General features: G+C 39.7%; 1 protein-coding gene across 16 annotated transcripts in view; it reads right to left on the minus strand.

Annotated features, from left to right (window-relative positions):
• The window catches only part of EML1 (EMAP like 1), a 130,491-nt gene that overhangs the window by 55,836 nt on the left and 53,007 nt on the right, over nucleotides 1–21,648 (minus strand). The window lies entirely within an intron of this gene.

Raw genomic sequence — 21,648 nt, forward strand, 5'->3', positions numbered from 1 at the left:
CCCAGCGCTACCAAGTCCATCACTAAACCATGTCCCTAAGCACCACATCTATTTGTTTTCTAAACACCTCCAGGGACGGTGACTCCACCACCTCCCTAGGCAGCCTGTGCCAGTGCTGGACAACCCTTTCAATAAAGAAATTTTTCCTAATATACAATCTAAATGTGCCCTGGCACAGCTTGAGGCCATTTCCTCTTGTCCTATCGTTTTTTATTAGGGAGAACAGACTAACACCCACCTCACTACAACCCCCTTTCAGGCAGTTGTAGAGAGCGATAAGGTCCCCCCTGAGCCTCCTCCTCTCCAGGCTAAACAATCCCAGTTCCCTCAGCTGCTCCTCATAAAACCTGTGCTCCAGACCCTCCACCAGCTTCATTGCCCTTCCCTGGACACACTCCAGCACCTCTATGTCCCTCTTGTAGTGAGAAGCCCAAAACTGAACCCGGGATTTGAGGTGCAGCATCACCAGTGCTGAGTGCAGGGGGACGGTCACTGCCCTGGTCCTGCTGGCCACACTCTTTTGGATACAAGCCAGGATGCTACTGGGCCTTCCTGGCCACCTGGGCACACTGCTGGCTCATGTTTAGCTGGCCATCAACCAGCATCCCCAGGTCCTTTTGCACCAGGCAGCTTTCCAGCCACTCCTCCCCCAGCCTGTAGTATTATGTGGGGTTGTTGTGACCCCATATAACTGGCTACAGGTAAACCCAAGGCTGTCCTCAGACCTCATGTCCTCTTGAGGAAGAATGCTCTGAAGTAACCAAAAGGAAGAGATGAAAATAAAATAAAATAAAAATATATAAAAAAAAGAAGAGTACAAGACGAGTACTTAAGATGTGATGATGAGGTTGGCTTCAGGGATACTTATTTTTAATTGGGCCCCACTATCAATTATCTACATGTCTGAACTGGCGTGATCCAACCATCACCCTTCACTGTTCTGCGCAACAAAACATCCTGGCACTGGCAGGCGTTCAGGTAGAGAGCTATACTTTCTGATATGCTACACACCCTTCCAGATTTTTCTTTCTCACATATGTGATAGAATGTATACATTAGACATATATAAGCAACAGATAGGCTTACACTTTTTTCAAGTTATTGTCCACAGACCAGAGAATAGATATTAATCCCATCTGCTAACTCCTAATCTATACCAGCAGCTTTATGAGAACATTCCCTCTGACTGAAATAGAAACATTAAATAAGTTCAGAACTACTCAGTAATTGTACTCTTACTTAGCCTGCAAATTCTTAAAAGGGTCATTACTTTGCATACAATTCACCGATTATTTGGAAACAACCCACCAAAACTTGAAGCCTGCAACTCCCTGATGAGGAGCACACGTTCTTTCCACCCAAAACTAGTAATACTTTTCCTAAACGAGCACTTCTGTTCCACTGCAGTTCCTATCACATAGAAACAGTAATTTCTTACAATATTAAGTTAGGAAAAAGAAGAAAGGAAGACAAATGCAATGCCAAAGATGTCAAAGTCAGTAGCTATTACAGAAAAAAACCCATGTAGTTTTTAAAGGAAATTGCAAGGTTTTATTTAACTAGGTGGATTTGAAAACTAAAAAAAGTTGGGTATTAACTTACTGGATCATTTTAAATAATGTTAGTCAAGTGACGATTGGATTATAGGTTTCATTTGAAGACTTAGTAAGTTATATCTTAGCAAAAATAGATATTTATGCTACTATCTGCAGTTATAATTGACTTCTCCCTCACTCGTAATCAGAGTCTACAGCACACATTTCTTCTGTTAAAGCTGATCTCTTTATGAATAAGCTAGTATTTGTTTTCATTTCTTGTAAACTTAATTCTCCTCCATTCCAAACCAGGTTTTCCACTTTTGTGCAAGAGCATAAAATGAAAGTTAAGTGGCTTGTGCATAATAATAATTAGTGTTGATTTTTAAAACAAAGTAAGTGTTTCAAATAGAAAGACAAGAGTTTCCAAGTGCATTTAAAAGCATGCCCAAAAATGTTAATACATTCAAACTTTTAATCAGAAAGGCCTTGGGAAAAATTGCACTTAAAATAAAATAAAAAGAAACAAACCAAAAACCTATTAATCTCCAAACCACCCCACCCCAATACAAATTGGCTTTGAAATCTGTTTGTAAACTGCATTTTGGCTTCCTTATCCCTTGCACCCCCAACAGCAGTTACCAAAAGTAGAATTAGAAACAACTCAGAAACAAAGACTACAACAATAGTGACAGTCCAAAAATAGCTACAGGCTAATATATTTTAAACTGCTTGTTAACTACGTTATAGGATTTTCATAGCATATTTAAAATACCAGCGTTAGAATATTACTAGGCTGCACACAGTGGTAATGTAAGTATCCAGTTCTGAGCAAACTACATCAGAACTCAAGTTCCTGAAAAATGCTGAAAAACTTTCCCCATGACAAAGCTTTCCAAACTGGCCTAATCAGCTTCTGCTCAGCACAGGACCCTGTCCTGCAGCTGTTACAGGTAATTAATCCCCAAACTCAGATTAGCAGCCATGCTGGCAGCAGTATGAGCTGCCTGCAAAACTTAACCTTTCCCTGTACAAACAAAAGGCCCACGCTGCTCTAATGACTTTACGCTTTAACTCAGCTGGAAATAACATGGATTAGCATACTGGACAATAGGCAACCAAATCAGAAGCTTGATTTAACCAATACAAGCCAAATTCAGACTTTAGCCATTCGGCCAAATTCAATACGATAGGGCATAGTTTTCTTCTGAATTCAGTCAACAAGAAACAGCCAATTCCCAAATTCAAGGCAGGGAAGGAAACCCAGGGAGAAATCAGTTGGTGTTAAAATAATCTAGCTCATTACAACAGAAAACATCCTCATTAAAGTATCAATTTTACTAATTTTTAAGTGTGTAGAAACAGTAATTTTGCCCAAACATAAATCTTCAAGTAGTAAATCAGTGTCGTTGGTTTATTTACAGTCCTGTAAGAAATCCCTCCCACTAATAACAGTTAAGATATACATCTCTCTCTTTCCCCCCCTTCTTCCAGCTGCCCCTGTGACTCTTCCCCTCATCCTCACTGACCAACAGGCACCAGCAAATCCTCTGGGCACAGAGTGCTGTGCTTACTACCATCACTGTTCTTCATGGTCCTTGGGAATGTAACCCTCATCCATGCTGCAACCTACAACTTGCTTTTTTTGTGGTGGTTACCTCTCTGGATGCAGTTCCCTTCCAACGATGTAGAACAGAATAAAATTTCTAACAACTTTCAGTCAGATCACAACTGAAGACCAGATTTCTTAAGAGTCCAGTCACATTTCACTTTGCCTCCCCTTTGCACACATATACAAGTAAGCTGGAAAAGAGACGCAACATAATAAAGCCAGGTTTTCTGAAGAATGCAAAGCTCAATTATAAAATAAGTATAACCTGTTTGTTATGCAAGTAGAGCATGGAATGTTCTTGCCATTGAGATCACTACATCCAAGTATATTGAGCAATAAAGCTGCAACTTCAACACAGCCAAATGAGCGAAGTGGTACGGTATCAGAAGAGTAAAAATAATTAATGATATAAACTAACCAAACAACAAAAATATCACAACACATGTAATCTACTCTGCCCACAAGAGCAAAAGATACATTGTTTGCCTAACTTGTCATCTGCCTTTGCAGTATACAGCTCACCCTCAAAGCAAAGAGCATTTTTAGCACACATTTGTAATGCAATTTAGACTCCAAGTAGAGCAAGTAGACTTCAAGCAAGACCAAGACAAGCATTATTGTTCCCAAGCAAACATTAAGTTCAAAGTGACTATACGTTTTATAGCACCTAGTTCCATGTTTTCTCATGGGTAAAGCATATCCCCAAGGAATTTGCACAGAGTGGGCTGAGAGGGGAGCATAAGAGGTTTGGAGGAAGGTGGTGGTGAGGTGACAAGAGGCCACCAGCTGCTGTGCCTTGGGGTGGTCCAGCCAGGGGTTAAATTTTCCATCACAGCGTCCACACATGCACTCACACAGCAGCTGGGTTACAAGTGTGCTTTGGCTGCACAGTTACACTGAGAGAAAAGCGGTTTATAGTAATGATGTAAGGATCCTCAGAACACTTCAGGTGAATCCAAGGAAATAAAAAGCATACTTTTAAAACAAGTCCACGTAGATAAATTTGCAGTAATAACACACAAGCCTTACTGCAGTTTTAGAATATAATTAGGATACCATTATGTCAACACCTGTTACTTTTTGTGATGCTAAATTCAATAACATTAACAACTCTTTAACACTGTCAACATACGTAGAATTGGTGACCTCTTTGCAATCTGGCTGTCATAAAAGCCACAGATGTTCACCATCTTGAAAGGTGTATGAAGAAGATTACAAATCCAAACAATTGGCCTTGAAGTGCTAGATCTATTTATCAGTGACTACCACCACTTTTGCCCATGGACAGACAGAACAAGCACCGTTATCACCCACATGGGTAGCATCGATAGCATGTCAGCATTCATCATTGCCTCTTTTTCATCAATGAGAGGAAAAAGGACTTTCAAAGAAAGCTCCATTTATGCAACCTGTTTTTAGCAATCTGAAGTGAATCACTTCTACAAGTGGGTTATAATGCAAGTCTAAATCACCGTCTCAAACATGTAAATCTACATCTCATGAGATAAATACCACCTACAATATCCAAAATTAGATAAAGCGAGGAGGTATCAGTTCAGATGCCTGATTTTTCATCACAATACACATTTATGGTAAAGCTTGGAAAGAAGAGTCATTTGTCATTTATGCTTTGCTGAGATTCTGCAGGTTTCAAAGAGAAGACAGCAAAAAAATGGGAATGTTCTTCATGCCTCTCTAAATTTTCCAACCAGCTAAACCATGATCTCATAGATTGGAAAGATTTCTTGTGGCAAACTAAAAGACAATACTGAGTCAGATGATTAATCTGCTTCCAGAGCGTCTTCCAGTTTTTCAGCAATTTATTACTTGAACTTAGCCAAATGTGAAGAAACATCTGAAGCAAAGCCAACAACAGGACATGTATGCTGTTTACAAGAATGATTTCAGTATTATTTCATTGTATGTAGGCTAAAGCAAAACGACAGTTACAGTATTAGTTAGAAGGAAGCCTATTAAAATGCATACTATTTTCTATAGATTTTACCTGCTGGAAAACTTAAGTCTGAATTGTACATTAATGGTGTAAGAAATAATTAAAATTAAAATAGACTTGGCATTTTCTCCCCAGAACTGCTATGTTAAACATATACCAGCCTTGCCTCATGCAAACATTAATTTTGAGGCTATCTTGTCCAGCTCAGGCCATGATAGTTGATTAAGTAATGGAAACATTAGGTACTGATTCTTAAAAGACTAGCAAACAAATTTGAGTTTATTCAATCTACATGGCCTCTTTGGAGCCCCAGTTAACAGGATCAAATTGCACGTGAAGTACTCCCAAAACTTTTCAAGATATATTACACGTTTGTAAAGTACCTAGCACTATTGGGGTGTGGTTGCTAGACACTATTATAATACACTTTAAAAGCAGCATCTTAAAGTCTTTGCCAGAGTTGCCTCTTGAATTTAGACACCGTGCAGGACATAAGAAAAGGACATCTAAGCCTTCTGGGGATACCAAATTCCAACAGTAGTCTCTGGCAAAGCTTGAAGATAACCCACATGACAGAAAACATGGCAAAGGATGGCAGTGAAAATGCAGCATCACCTGCACACAGAGATACCCTTCTTATAACAGAAAAATATAGATTGTGCCAATAAGCCCGAACTGAGCTTAACTGGTAGGAATACTTTCCATCATTGAGAGATATTGGTAAGTGTATCATGCTCTGCACTTCTCCTGAAATTAATTGGTACAAGTATTTACATTCCTTGGAAATTGCTATGAACTTCAGGACTGCTACTAGAGTCTTACGAAACGTGCACATGGACAGAAAGGAATTCTCCACTCCCAGCATGCAGAACATAGTAGCTGCTGAGAAAGCCTACGACACCAAAGGAAAGAAAGTTAAGAACAGCACTTACTAAAAAATCAGCAAACAAAAAAGCACAATTCCACAGCTGAATTTAGACGGGGAGAGCTATAGACTGGATTTGACCCAGCATACTAGCAAGCAGGTAAGAACACTGAAGATGCTACACCTCCAGAAACATGTTTTCACCCGTAAAGGCCCATGTTTTTCAGACTCCAGTAAGTGCAGAGCTGTCAGATGTGGTACATGTCACTTGATACACATTTGGCAACCTCCCCTTCTCCTGCCCACATCATCACTGAGTTCTCATGCAAGTAATTGAGTTACTTAAACTATTTCCTTCAAGCTCCTGGGAGTCACACTACCAGTAACTTTCAAATGACCTCTCTGCTTCACCTCTCTCAATACCATCTGTTTGGCTTGAAACTCTTTAACAGTGCAGAAAAAAACATCCCTCTGTGACAGGCATCTCCCACATCTTCAAAATCCTGTCCTCCCTTTTTGGTTCATTTCATGCATCTTTGAGTCTAGGGCAGAGAAGTCAACCTATTTGATAGATACAGTCTGCCTGAATTGACAGCAACAGAGAGAAAAAGCAGGCTTAGGAAGAGAGACAACCATTCAGAGTTTAAAGTGAAAACAACTCGCAAAATGAACATAAGCAGTTCGCTGTGGCACACGAACAGGGGAATGCAGCCACGACAGGTTGCCAGGCTTAGATGCAAGATCTGGAAAGTACCAAGTATTCTCATAGCAATTTCTGTGGCATAATGTCAGCGGTCATTTGCAGACCAAAAGACTCTCTGTGCAAGAGAACAATGGGAAAATAAAACAGCAGGTTTAGTTTCCTTTGACAACGCTACATCAAGCTCCTTTGTTTAAAAGATTAGTGTCGACAGTATTTCACAGACTAAGTATCTTTTCTCCATCCACTTTTCTCATGCAAAACATCGTATGGTACCTGAAACACAGCAGCAGCTTTCCAGGCTTGTCTCCTGGGGACAATGACAACACATATGGGCAACAGCTTATCATAAAGTCTGGTACATACTGGACTGTCTGCTAGACCCTGATTTGACCAGATTAGAGCCTTCCACTGTGAGAAGCAAGTGGATTTAAAGCCCAAAATAATGTTATCCTGTTTAATCTTGTTATTTTGTGTGGTTAGGGAAAAAACAGACTGAAATTTTCAACTACAGGTAAAACTGTAAAAGCATGTTGCTTTACCTGAAGGTTTAGAAATCAAAACTGGTTGCCAGCTGAATGCTAATGGAATGGCCTTTAAAATGTGAAATCCTCTAACTGCATTTTGTTATAAAAGTATATGCAATAGGATACAAATGCAAGCACAATATCTGCTTTTATAGCTGGAAAGCTTTGATTGCACGGAACAAGAAATCACACCTTTTCTTTAAACTCGATAGCTATAGGAATAATACCATGCCTATCTATAAGCTTATATATGTATATATGCATAAAGTCTCTGAACAGGTAGGACAACGTTTCAGTTCAATCCCCATTCTAATACACGTACTTAAGAGTGATTAGCATTGCAAGGAGATGCCCTAGTTCAGTACAATCAGGTACATCTCACAGTAAGTAATCTGAACAGACCAGATTAGTTTTTCCATGTCCTCACAAGGTATATATGTGTAGGAGGAAACAGGAAGACGACTATCTATCCCAACACATCCACCTAATGCTGTACTCTGGACTGCACTGGGAACCTGAGAGAGACATGATCTAAAAGAGACCACAGTAACAGTAACGCAAAGCATCATCTTGTGAGAACAGACCAGTTTCTACCACTTTAATAAAAAAACTGTAACCTAAATATCTATTCACCTACTATATATGGACTACAGATGGTTATTTTTGTGAGCAGTATTTTTCTCTAATATAGCTAGCTATTGTAGTCCAATATTTATAAAATCTTATTACTGTATTTCCCAACATTCGCTGAAGAATAACTTGTCCTTTTACAGTTTTACCACTAGAAACTTAAAGACGAGGAATATAACTTCCTAAAATTAGAGGCAGAGTTTGAAGAAATAAATCCATAATAGCAATCATCACTCAGAGCCTCACAGCTGGGTGCACTGTACTCATTAACAAAATGGGAGAGAAAAAAAATGATCTTAACAGAAAATTCTCAGAAAGTTCCTTGTGGCTAATTAGTCAGCAATCACTGTAGTGAAACCATAAGCATGTGCCCTTCACCAGTGTGTAGCTGTCGAGCTATAACCAGCAGCCTACTATTTTTTTCCCCAGCAGATGGTAGATGAGCTTCTACTTGGAAATCAACCAGTTAAAAATTATCTTCCCCAATACTGCTTAAGTGGAAGATGGAGGATAATTTTGACACATTAATAAATTAGAGGAATTTTCCCCATAAGAGGTCTATCAGTGTAAATGCTTTACAGTTCAGAGTTACTGTGTTGGCTCTGTTGAGCATAGAAATCAATAGAAAACCTTTTAACAAATTATCACTCCTCTACATTATGCTGGGATCAGTTTGTACCATTAAAAAAAAACCAACAATAACAACAACAAAAAAAATCCCAAACATTGTGAAAAGCCAGGAGAATAAAGATGACCTTCTGTAGCATAATATTAATGCAAGAATAGGAGCTTGAAAAAAGCGACACCATGGGATCTGCCTAGAGTTAAAAAGCTGGCTATACAGCCTAACACAAACTTGTAAAGAAAGGTACCAGTAGGGAAATTAATCGAGGTACCTCACAGCAGAACAGCTGGGCTGTGTTTTACCATCTTTTCTTGGTGATGGGCTGAGGATGTGCCTGTATCACACCCTTAAGAACAAGAGAAGAAAAGCAGATTGTAGAACACCGGAGAACATGTACAATGACTCTCATCTCCACATCACAGCTATGGCTCCACATCCACGACATCCTACAAAAGCTAGCAAGGGATGAATTCAAATTCCTCACACAATGTATGCTAGTAAGTCTTCAGCTTTTGTTTAGCACCGTTAAACAAGAACCAACCTAGATGCAAGATTTGCTTCTCCTAAATGTTTTTAAACCACATGCAAGCAAACACCATATACTGGTACACATAAACCATTTTCTTAAAAACATTTCAGTACTTAGCTCAATATATTTTTACTGCCTTTAAAAAACCTGGATGTCTCCACTGGATGCTTCAACTATGCCATCGGCAAGTAAACCAGAAAGATTTACTTTTACTTGCAGTCAGGACAGATGTAAAAGGGAAGAAAACTGATTTGAAACATCTTTTAAAAGTTACTGATGTTAGCCTGTGACAAAGCATTACAAACCAATTTTATTTTATCCTGCTTGCTGTGTACTACTTAAGTGATTTTCCTAGGGAAAAGCTGATTCACACAAGCAAGAACCACTAACATGTACCAGCCACTAGCTGTTCTGCAGTTACACGCAGCCTTTATATTACTGTAGAGATAGCTCTATATGAACACTTAAGAAACTACTTACATTAGCATACATTTCTTCACGTCCCTAACTTCCATATTTGATATTAGAACAGCAACTGATACTCTAATTTTTGGACCATTAACTTTTTACCTATAATTTCTTATGGAAATTTTAATGAAAATTACAATCATATATGCATAAGGTTTTAAAAACCAAACTGAAAACATGATTAAACACCAGAAATACATAAGCAAATAAAACACTTTTTTCCAAGAAATTAAGCATTTACTAAAACTGAGAGTACATCAACAGCAAGTAATCCATTTGCTATCCAAAGTTATCAATTTGAAATACTTTGTGCTTTGTCTTATTTCGTAAGTGTATCCTTTGAGAATTAAGAATTGGAAAATCTCATCCTCTAATCAATAGTATTTATTTGTAAGATTAAAACCCCCAAACATTCTGCATTTAAAGTTCTTAAAGGCTTATCAGCTTTTTAAATTGTTTTCTGCAGACTAAAACTAAGCAACATAATACAAAAAGAACAAAATATTCCTCCTGCAATTGCAGAAGGGGTTATTGATGTCAAAAGCAGATTTTCCACTTTTGCAACCTCTGGTTACTTGTTCTCAGCTAATGGCTTCACTTTCAGCAGTGGTTTGACTTTTCTTCAGAACTCTGTAGCTCGTGAATATTTTAGTTTCTGAAATTAATGCAATATAACATTAGGTTTCATTACAGGTTGTCACAAAGACAAATCACAATCTAAATATTTAAAGGAAAAAATGATTTCAAATTTAGAAAACTATTTTAAGTCTTCTTTTAAAACCTGTCTTGCTCAGTACTGTCTTTCACAGTACTTAATTTTTTTTTCATTATTGCCAGTTAATCTAGTGCTCATGAGAAGTACTTAAATTAACTAGTTACAGTCTTTTTTGCATGGGGGAAGGAAAACAAACCTACACATGATACCCACAGCAGACTGGAATTTTTCATGTACTGTCCATCTTCATCTTCAATGAGGGTTAAGTCTTCCTTCAATATATTAATTAATAGTAACCTAATATTTTATTCTAAAATCTTCACATCATGCATTCCCACTCTCCAGCAAAAAACCTTTACTGACAGTAAGGCAGAAAGAACAAACTGGCCTTGCCAAGGACTCAAATGCAGCCAGAAACACTACATTTGATAGAGTGTTAGATGTCCTGGTAAGAACCAGGAAGAAAACTGCTTTAGGGCTTTTTAGGATACAGAGAAGGAAGAAAATCCCTTTATTTCCTATCCTACAAAAATAAATAAATAAATAAACAAAAGGTTTGTTTCAGGAAACAGACATATATGATCTGAAAAATTATTTGGCTTGGCATTCAGCTCCTCTAATTTAAGACAATTTGCATTCTTTTTATTTTTAACTGGATTCCCTAGTATGAGATCATATTCTTATTTTCACACCGCATGGGGGTGCCTAGCATTGTCACAAATTTCACCCAGCTGCAATGCCATTCCCAGCACACTCTGCAAGTGTGGTCCTGCCGCCCTGTGAGAGCAAAGGAGTTGTACTCCAAGGCTTGCCCCATCCTCTGCAGCATTTGGCAATGCTACAACGATATGTGTGTTGCCTGTTTTTAAAAGAAATTCAGGTTTTCATGGAGGAGGAGACAGAGGAGGAGACAGAGATAATCTATTTTACAGCTTTCATGTTTGTCGAAAAGTTTACAAATATGCTTTGATCACCTAATGCAGTATTATACCTCCCCAAAGCTACACAGAGAGTCCTCAGTAAAAGGGAGGGAGCCAGCAGATGCCTGATCCACCCTTGGCTGGGAACAAGTCCCAGGCCAAGGTCCAAGCAAAGCCTGGCTCATGACCGTTCCTCTCCCTCAAGGACTTTCTGGAACTGATTTCCTTCTGGTGGCAGTCAGTACTTCTCCCCTATGAGTCTCACCTGAGAGATTAGATCAGCAAAGACTGTGCACAGCAAATCCTTTTCTAAAAGCCACTTCCTAATGGCACTGAACTGAAGTACTAGTGTGAACAAACCCTGCAGAAAGCCTGGCTGATAAAGCTCTCTCAGCCCCGTGACTACCAGGCATCTGAGCTTCAAACCTTTGTGGATAAGGTGAAGCCCACCAGCACAGACAAACCTTTAAGGCTAATATAGCCATACAGCTTTAAGGCAAAAGTTCTCTTATGCTTCTTTCATTCTGGATGCAGGTGGACTTTGCGCTAGTCAGACCTCTGTATCCAAACATACAGACACAAGGTAGGGCAAGTATAGCCACTTGAACTAAATTAATATAATATTTTCAGGGTTCTCACTCGCGAACCTGGAATTTATTTCTTTACTTATTTTGTCCTCTTCAAGTGTTTTATGGGTGTTTTTTTCTTTTGGTAGACAGGAACTTCAGAAGTCAAATTCAAAATGTGCTGGGACAGCATATACCATTATAGTCTTTATTTACAGTTCAAACAGGTATATTTTTAAAAGCAATCTTGAACCCAGATTAGTCGTCTCCAAGTACATAAAGATTATTTCAGTGATAAGATTTGCCCCAAATGACACACAGGTATAGTAAACCTCAACACAGCACAGAGCAGTGATTTCCACAGGCAGTAAGCTGAGCAACATACTGAACTTGGAAATCCCTAGATTTATGGGAAATGGGAAAAAGGCTGAAACTGACTGAAAAACATTTCTCCCCACTACACTGAAGAGATAGTTCAGAAAACAGTATCTTCTCTCAGCACATGAATTTTGTATGCTGGACAAGGTAAGCAGGAGATGGCTTTTTCAAAATACCCTTCATTTTAGTAGAAGACAGATGACAGTAAAGCCTGGTATAGTAAAGCTTCAGCATGGAAATACTTACATAATAAACAATTTCATGGTCAGATACACAGATCAGAAGCTCATATTCCCAAAATTTAACATAACCATTTAGGAAAACCCCCAGACATCAGGCTCTCTCCATGGCAGAGAAGTCTCACTCCCAGGGCTACAGCTTCCCTGGGCCAGTGACCCAACTCCTCAAGCTCAATGGTCTTCTCTGCAACAAAAACTTTCCAAGTGTTGATTCTTCACCAAAACCAAGTGTTTGATATTTGCAAAGTCAAAAGTTTAAAAGAAATGAAAAATCATCTTGGTTGACCTGGCAATCCCAGTTACACTCAAGCTACTGCTGGAGCAGACAGTGCCACCAAGGCAAAGTCGTCACACACTTGAGCAACTGTATTTTATCCACACCTCTTTTTTTTTTTTTTTTTTTTCAAATGTAAAAAAGCTTCATAAGTACACTATCAAGTAAAAACAAAAAACTCACACACAAAAAAAGCCAACAAACCCCAAGTATTTTACTGAAAAACACATTTTGAACAGTCATTCAGTGTGATTGTTCCCACTTCCATATTCAATAAAGAGAAAAATTTCTAGAAAAATACCAGTATTTTTTATATGCGCATTTTTACCGTATTGCAAGTACTTCAACACCTTACCATCTCTCCTTGCCAGGAAAAAAAAAAAAAAAAAAAAATGTTTCTGAACTGGATATCAAATTTACTGGCTTTATATTTACTGGATTTCACATTGGCATTAAAGATATTTGCTGGATCTAGTGGACTCAGGGAAAGTCTGTCTTGTGAAATGAATGAGGCACAATGCCTATGAAAATTATAAGAGGTGATGAAGTAATTAAAAAATCTTATAACACATGAATAAAATAGTTTAAGCTTCATCACAAGCCTTAGTTCTAACACTTTCTAACTCCCCAGAGCTTAAAAAGGAAAGCTTAGTAATTTTCCTAATTTTTCCAGAGGTGCTGGAACTTTCTGTCTGCTTGCTACTTCATCCACAGAAACAACCAACAGTAAGGACAGTGTATTAGCATCCATGGGTCTGTACCAGAAAATAAAAAAATATTCTGTTTCATAGACAGCTGCTTACAGCAGAGCAAAGACAAGACCCAAGAAATATGCATTTCCTTACAAACTCTGCAAGGGACTACGCTCTCCTGCTGCAGGTTCTGGAGGCTTCTGCTCTTTAACCTGCTCAGTGGCTGGTGAGACACTGGAATTGATTTCCCAGAGAAGCTGTGGATGCCCCATCCCTGGAAGTGTTCAGTGTCAGGTCAGATGGGGCTTCGAGCAACCTGGTCTAGTGGAAGATGTCCCCCACATCCATCTCGGGTAAAATCCAGCCAGCCCTGCCCCTGCAGCCCCCAGTCAGGGTCTCCTTAGCTGTTCTGTGGGGCTAAAGTCAGGTGTGGCAAAGGCTGGTGGATGCTCAGTTGTGCTGCTGAGATCTGCACACGAAGCCTGATTAACGCCAATACTATGAGAGACTGCAGCACGCACAGCAGAAACATCATCTGCTATTTTGGCAGCTCACATCTGCTTTCTGAAAGACTCTCAGCCTGGTAAACAGGACAGAGCAGCTGTGTGGTGGGAAAAGGGTCCCCCTTGACAGCACTGTCTCCTCCAGAGCTCAGCCTGACCTTCTCAAGAAATCAAAATGGTGGTAAAAATTTGCAGAGAAAATAGTGTCTAAAAATTGGCAGCATGGAACAGGCCCTCACAGCTGCCTCCCGACTGCCCATGGACAAGTCCCTGCAATGCAGGCAGCTGTCGCTGCTACTAACTCTATGGAAGAGATTGTCCGTATCTCAAGTCAGTACACGCAGGGACGCAATCACCTCCAAGGGCTGCGCTTGGGAGTCACGGTCCCAGGGCGTGGGGCAAGTGCCTCCCACCAGCAGTTACTGCAGAGAGCTAGCAGCACTGCCCAGCCAGGAGCTCAGGGGGCTTCAGCAGCTAGGAGTGGATCCCTGTTTCAGGAAGGAGCAGGGATACAGGATGCAGGGGGAAAGTCTGGAATTAGGCTCCCAGCAGGCACAGCACCCAGGCATCCACAAAACCCAAAGCACGCAGCCAGAAACACAGCGGAAGGAGAGGGGGCAGTTGCCACTATCCAAACCCAAATCTGCTGTCACCACTACCTTTGACCTACTGACGATACTCTGCCAAATTAAGTCAGATATCCCCAAACCCCACAGAAATACTAAACACCACATATTTTCTTCTGTCTTGTGCATATTGCCTCATAATCCGTTTTCCTGTGGACTCATTATAAAATTCATACACTACAGCTGCATTGAGGCCCTGCTTCATCTTCCCTCCCCCTGTCCATTGCTCCTTCTCCTTGATACGAACTACAAAACCCATCTTTTCCTTTAGCTCTTCCTTCCTGCTCCCTCAACATGATGCAAAGGCAGGAAGGGTAATGCTCAGAATATACAGTGCAAGAAAAACGTTATTATCCCAGAAAGTTAATTTGCAAGAGAAAAAATAAGACACTGGGTGTAACTGGAAGCTAAAGCAAACATTTCTAAGATTATATGCATAATATACTGTATTAAGAACTTCTTACCTAGACAAAGGAGTTATTCAGAAATAGAAATGAGAGTGCTAGTAGGTTTCTCCAGCTTCTCTTGGATTATTTCAAATGGGTACAACCTGTTTTCACTTTAAAACCTCTGCTTTACACAACTGTTTGGAGGGCTTCATCTTCAGCACAACATTGCTTCAAGAAAAATGCATACGAACTTGCATATCATTCATATCTAATGCCTTGCCAACCCACACCTTCTTTTTACTATCTAATTATCATGTGGAAGCCTGTCAAAACTGTCAAAAGCTTTTTTTTTTTCCTTCAAAGCTGCTACTTTTATCATAAGGGGGGGAAGATGAAAAAATCTGAAAGACATGGTCACTTTAACAATGCTCATTTGTTTCCCAAGGTTTGTGCCTATAAAAGGTCGAAAGAACGCCCTGGCCTTCACTGCACTCTGTACCAGCCATCCTGGGAGACTTGAAGAACTGAGCCTATTTGACTGCCCCACATTTCCACTCTAGCCATGCAAGTGGGAATTCAGCTCATACAGATTGCAACATATGATAACTGAGATTTAGTATGCAGCTCATAACCACAGCTCGCTAAAGGACAGGTAACAGGGACTTTTAAGAGCAACAACATGTCAATTCTTCCCAGCTGTGACTGTAAGGGGAAAGATTCCACAACCATCCAAGTTGCTGACTTGTTAAGGGAGTGACAGAATTGGTTTCCAGCACAGAATGATTTTACATTTTTATACAAGTCTAACATTTAATTTTAGTATGACAAATGGTTATGTACAAAGATAAACTGAATAAATACCTATGCATCAGAACAAAAGGTACTACAATGAACTGTAAGTAAAACCAGATCATTTATGCTATTAACATAAATGAAGTTTCTACTAAAAGCCTTACTATTACATTTACAAAACTGATAAAGCTTCCACAGTGCATAGAAGTCACAACAACAAAGATTTTTCCTCTGCTTACAAAATGAGATTTCACTCTGTTGAACATCAGGGATCAATAAGGACCAATCAAACAACTTTGATCCAGAACCCCAACAAGCTGTCTTGCTCAACCCAGAACAAAATGATTCAAATGAATTAAATAAACTAAGGTTTAAACAATATTGGTGCCCCTGCGAATACCACGGGGCACACTCCCCTTGTTGCACAGGGTTTGTGCCCTAGACTACAGCTGAAATGGCACGCCAGGCCGCTCAGGCCTCTGCAGTGGACGAACCCAGACAGCCTGGCAAACTGAGCAATGGATGCATAACACTAATTGTTTTAAAATCACTTAATATATTTTAGCCAATACTAAATCTAGTACTCTTAGTTAATACTAACCTGTGTAGTGCAGGAAGTGCTCAATGCCATGTCTGGCAACACCCAACCAGAAAGACCTTCACTCTGCCACAGTCAAGATGTTTGAAACAGCTTTTTCTTCTCACTGATGTACTTGTCCTAATTCTAATCCACTCCCTCAAGACACTTCTTTTTAAGGGAGCCAGGCTGGAAAACATCAGGACTAGCCAGGAGAAGGTGGCCTATATGTATTTTATCCTTGGGGGAAGATGTACTTCTTCACAGAAAAGTAGTGCTGAGAAAGCATCTGAAGAGCCTTGTTAGGAAAAGCAAAGACAGGTTTTTCCCATGCTTGCTGTTTGGGATATAGACCACCACGGACTTTGCAAACGATTGCTTGCCGAGCTGAGTATAGGATGGGCAGACGCTATGCAGAACCAGAATTACAAAGGTCCAAAAGCTTGTGTTTTCCCAAATATATTTCCTCACCTTTTCTAGTACTTGTCAGTCAGTGGTCCATGGGGTCTTATACAAGGAAACTAATAAAACACCTTCCCCTTGAATCTCACATTCCACTTCTTAGATGGATAAACCAGTTCCTAATGCTAGATATCAAAAGTCTGACAATAATATACATGATCTTCCCCACCACTGATTTTAGTGATTGTTCCACATTGAAACTAAACCATAAAAGAAACACAGTCTTTGCAATTATGTCATTACAGGGACTTTACTAAAAATAGCCATTTCACTTACTCTTGTGTTAAAATATCTACATGCTGGAAAGAAAGAAAATGTCAAAAGCACAAACTTTATTATCTTTCTCCCTGCCCCCCTGGTTCAGCCAGGCAGCAGCTACTTCAAAGCTTCACATCGCACATACCTAAAGACTTAAACCAAGAGAAGCAACTGCCAAATTCAGGAAGCAGTAGAGGGCTCCCTGAGGCTAAACATTTTTTTAAATTAAAAAATCAAGAAGAAAAAGCTAGAAAGAAGGAAAAACCCTGAAGTCACCCTCTCCTGGAACAATATGCACACAAATCTCTCATAACCTTCTGAGTCACAGCTACCAGGCTTAATAACCCAGCACCAACCAAATGCTTTCTGGGCTTCGCAAAATCCTACAGAGCCTTGCAGGAATAACCGGAGCTGCTTCGGGCTTACTTCAGCTTCTTGGAAGCGAAGAAGAGCAAACAAAGGGGACACACAACTGCTCTCTCCAATGCAAGGCTTTTAACCCAGCCTTCCTACGTGGGCCCACTGAAGACAACTGCTAGCTCCTGCAAGCGTATTTTTGTTTAAATTCCTCAACGCACAGAGAGATCTTGCGGACCTTCCTCTTGCAATGCGCCTGCTGTAGTCAAAAGAAATGCTTCAGCTGCAGTCAGCCAGAATTAATTCTGAGAACAGAGCAGCAGCATCACACTGATGACGTTAATTACTGATTAATTCTGGTTTTAGGATATGCCTTTTCCGGCTAAATTGTAGAATAATCTGATAAACATGCCCCTGATCCAGTATGTTCCCAAGAAAGACAATATAAGAAAGAAGAGATCATTGTTCTTTTATTAGAAACTTTACTTCTTTCTAAACCATTCAAAAGAAAATTCTAAGAAATACATAGTTGCAAAGTTTGAAAGTACAAGAAAAAAAAAGTAGATTATATGCAATTACGAATTAAAATTTCTGTGCATAAAAATATTGTGAGTACACCTGTGCACCTGGGGCTATTTATTTTTTTTAAATCAAATGTGATGTCACATTTTGCAAAGTGCCTATGAAGAATTACAAAAAATACTGAGACTCATAGCTTCCAGGGAGGAAAAAAAACCCAAAACAACAAAAAAACACAGACACACATGAAAGCAACCACAAATGCTAAACATGCACCAAAGAAATGCAGGAATCTCAATGGTAAAAAATTTATGTTAGTCCACTCTGCTTTGAATGGGTGACTGGATGGAAAATTAAATTTATGATGCATATGTAATTTTCCATCTCTATGAACTTTTAATTCAATTATAAATCATATTTGTAGCAGTTAAAAAGCACTCTTCCTCTCTATTAGAGTCTTCTAGTGGCTGCCTGCCTCTCCCCTGTATCGCCTTACACATTGCTTTAAAATTTTGCCTACCACCACTACACCTGGCACAATTACAGAAAACAGGGGATCACTTCTACCTGCTACAATACAAAGCAGATGGGTGTCACTTCTAACTTGGATTAATTTATTGATGCCATGCAACACATGATGCCACAAGCAGCTGCAATGACAAAAGCAAGGGTCCAGTTCCACAAGACACAATGGCCAACCCAGCAGCCCCCAGTCTGCAGCACCCACTACTCCTATAATTTATCTTCTGCTGCCTCTGGAAGCTTATTTAATTCTCCAACCTGGCAGAAAACTAACCTAGCAAAAGCAAAACCAAAGTACCACATACAAACACTGTGCAGGTTTGGTCTGTTGTTGTGGGTTTTTTTCTGTTGGGTTAGTATGTTTAATTAACTCTGACAAATTAGTCTGTCAAGTGTTGAGTGGGTAAAACTACAGTGAGCAAGAGAGGGAAGAGGAAGCAAGACCTTCCTCCCAAGCAGACCCACGGTCTGTGTTAGCTTATCTGCCCGAGCTATTGTAGCCTGAAAATGGGAACGGATGGCTGGTGGAGGCACCAGGTTTGCCTCCAAGACCAGAATCCACTTAACCTCAGTCTCCTGAATTTTACAGTACTATCTTCCAGCTCTCACAGTTCTCTGGTTTGTTAACATTTACACCTAAGCAACCCTATACACCCTTTTACCCCATTATGTCTGAAGGACCAAGCCTGTCATCTTTAACATCCCTTATTCAGTTGCCCCAGCTCTGTTACATTGTATTTTTTCATTTAATTGAAGAAACTGAAACATCATCACGTAAGTATTACTCATCTTCAAAGTTACTAGTTAGAATGACTTTATTACATCAATATGGATCAGAAATAAGGCAAATTTTATGAAAAGAAGCAGATAAAAGGGAAAAGGGTTCTTTCAGTTTAGCTTTGCCGGGGAGCAAGGTGAACAAAAGGGGGGAAAAAAAAAACAAACAAGTAGTAGGTTGCCCTGGTATTGACTCTCCCTGTTTAAACACATTTTAGAAATAAGCATATCAATGACCCAGGGGTATACCTTCATGTAGGAGGTTAGGGTCCTGGCAAACATCTCCTACCTAGCAATGACAGCTACAGAACGGAATCTCTCAAATAACTTACACATGAGACAATGCTGGAGTAAACCACACTACCCTGTTCGCTGCTGTAAAGTTTCACCTTAATGCCTTACAACCGTGAACTCCATAAAAAATGAGCAGATACAGATATACTGCTCTTAGGAGACCATACCAAACAACATATTTTCCAGCTTCCATGAATTTTAGTTATAAAGCATTTGCTTAACACAACAGCAAACATTTTTCAATTTCACAGGGGAACATTTAATCCCACAACTCTTTTTTAACTGCTTCCAAAACCCAAAACAAAGCATCCAGGTCATAAAAGACAGCTGTAATACAGTTCACTTAATTATTTAATTAACAATTAAATAAACAATTATTTAATTCAGCTATACATTTCTTCTGAAAGACTACTGCTGTTGTAGTCAGAAGCATTTTTTCAGACTTGTGCAGATAATATCCTAAGTCTTTCAGATAAATACACTATCAAATGTAGCAACAACCTAAGCAAAATTCACCATACGTTAATCAATAATACCGGGAGGGGGATGGGGGGTCGGGGGAAACCCATAACCAAAAACCTTACTATTTGTAGCCTGTTTATTTAGCTTTAAAAACAGAGGTGGAAACACTGAGCTATTAAATAATAACAAGGCCAGGTAAACCACTACACCCGTATTCCCCCTTTACAATGAGCGGGCTCAGACCTTTCAATAAATCAGAACTGTTTTAAATGTAAAGCCTCGATTTTAGATTCATCAGATCCATTAAGCTTTACTCAAAAGAAGTCAAGAGGTTTTAATTTTCAGTTCTAAACATGATCAGTGTCCAGAATGAGCTTTTGATAAACCATTAATAAATCATCAGAATTACGAAGTGCTCGAGCCCAAGTCCTATGGTCCCTTGTTCATGATATTAAGAATCTCTTCTCAAGAAAAGCAAGTAGACAACTCTTCGGAAGTATTGTACCAGTCATCTTTCTTCCCAAATTAGAAAGAATGATGGTAAGTGACTGAGAGACAATGTCTCTCAAAGAAGATGACAGCACAACTGGCCCAGCTCTAGGTGCCACAGCAGCACTGACTGCCAACCACTGGCTCCCTAATACATACCTCAATTTAGACCCAGAGGGTGCTCACACATCATCACCACTCACCCCTCTTTGGTTCATATTGTGGCCAAGCCTTGGAAGTGCATTCCTGCTGCACACCAGGAGCGCTCAAGTGCTGATGTGTGTTTGGCACACAGCATCAGATTAGAGCCAGTCCAGGCAAATGCAGAAACCTATGGATACCTGTCCTCACCACGAACTGTTTTGCTTTACAGATTTCTTCCTCTTGTTCCACATTTCCTGCTAATGTAGGCATAGCGCTAAAATACAGGATCTTCGAGCTAAGGCATCTTAGATATACCTCTTTTAAAGTATTCTGCCCTTTGGCTGCAGATCCTGCAGCTTACCATTTGAGAAAGGCTTACCTGTATGCCACTGGTAGCTGACCCCAACCTACACATCAGCCAGACCACACACCAAAGCACCAAATTTTAAAAAATGGATCTTTTCTCACTACTCAGTAAAAAAAGGCCTCCAGCCGTGCAAAAAAATATAAATGCTTAACTTAAAAATTGTATGTATAAAATCTTTTGTCCCAAAGGATCCCTAATCAGCTCATTAAAACATCTGAACACAGAGGAAATTGCTTATTTCTAAACTGAACACAGTCACCACAGGGATCTCACACACACACACACGCGCTGTCTAGCACAAAAGGAAGAAAAAGAAAAAACCTACCGTCACACCTCCCTCAGTGCATAACATTATAGTTAGCTCTGTATTGCAGTCCTACTGAAGTCCACAGCCAAACTTCTATTGCTGTACAGCATCACGATTTCATCTCTTACCCCAAATCACATCAGTAATTGCTTACTGTGTTAAACTGAGCTATTATAAACATGCCTTATATCCATGCCTCATATAACCCATGGGCAGGAACTCCTTTAATTAAATTTTAAAATTCAATTCAAAATTCAACTTCTAGGTTCACAGTTAGGAACCTAGAAAAGATGGCCTGATTTTTCAGATTGCTTGAGCACAGTCCTGGCTGTCACAGCCCTTTTATTTTGGCCTATATTTGGAAAACATAAAGCAAAAGGGCAGCAATGCAGATACTCGTTCAAGTCTCAGGCTATGTTAATGCCTGTAAAGTTTTTATCAGTTTAGATAAAGACCCCGCTGCCCCCTGCAGCCCAGCCAGCCTCACCAGACCACCCACCTAGCTGCAGACCTTGCCCACCTCCAAGAAGCCATCCTCCACCAGCGTGCAATTCATTAGACGCTGAGAAGCAGG

This window comes from Falco rusticolus, chromosome 7, assembly GCF_015220075.1.
Source record: "Falco rusticolus isolate bFalRus1 chromosome 7, bFalRus1.pri, whole genome shotgun sequence".
Taxonomy (NCBI): Eukaryota; Metazoa; Chordata; class Aves; order Falconiformes; family Falconidae; genus Falco; species Falco rusticolus.